The following is a 738-nucleotide window of genomic DNA, read 5'->3' on the forward strand; positions in this document are numbered from 1 at the left end:
GCTAATACAGGGCCTTTCTAAAATTCTTGTATTATGCATATGAAATGGCAATGACAATATTTATAGCTTTATAAGAGATGAGATGAGAGTTTGGCATGTGTTCACTGAGTGCTTTTGTACTCAGCCCTGCATATGTTTTCAAAAATGTGCAGGTTGAGCTGATGTGTGATGGTGCTGCAATGAGCGGAGTCTCCAGGGTTGTTAATAAATATTAACCTGTCTAGAATATGTCTTCATACATATGTCTAGCTACTTTCCGCTGCAAATGTTATGATGTTATAGTATGTTATGTCATACTACGAGTCTTAAGAGAATGGTTTCATATGATGTATAACTTGATTAATAATATTAATTAAGCTTTATGTTGTCTTTCATAGACTGTTTAAATGAGTATTAATGAGAAATTATGACGAGTTTTCTTAGTTGAGTAAGTTTTACGGTTCCAAATGACGCCCCTTTCTTCCCCTTATCTTTAACCCCATCCCTAGTCGTAGATCACTCGACTTAACTATCCTTAGTTAGGGCGGGGCTGCGAATAGTGTAAATAATGAAGTCGAAATAACTATACTCAATGAAATGAAGTTGAATTAATTAATTGAATTAAATTAGTGAAGTTTAATAAAAAAACGAATAATATGATGGGGGTTTTTATCGGAAAGCTATAACATATACTTTATTAAAAGCGATATAATAGTAAGAAAAAAAAACTACTATAGTGTGAGTAATGGAAAAAAAAAT

Source organism: Salvia miltiorrhiza, chromosome 8 (genome assembly GCF_028751815.1).
Source record: "Salvia miltiorrhiza cultivar Shanhuang (shh) chromosome 8, IMPLAD_Smil_shh, whole genome shotgun sequence".
In the NCBI taxonomy this organism is placed as follows: Eukaryota; Viridiplantae; Streptophyta; class Magnoliopsida; order Lamiales; family Lamiaceae; genus Salvia; species Salvia miltiorrhiza.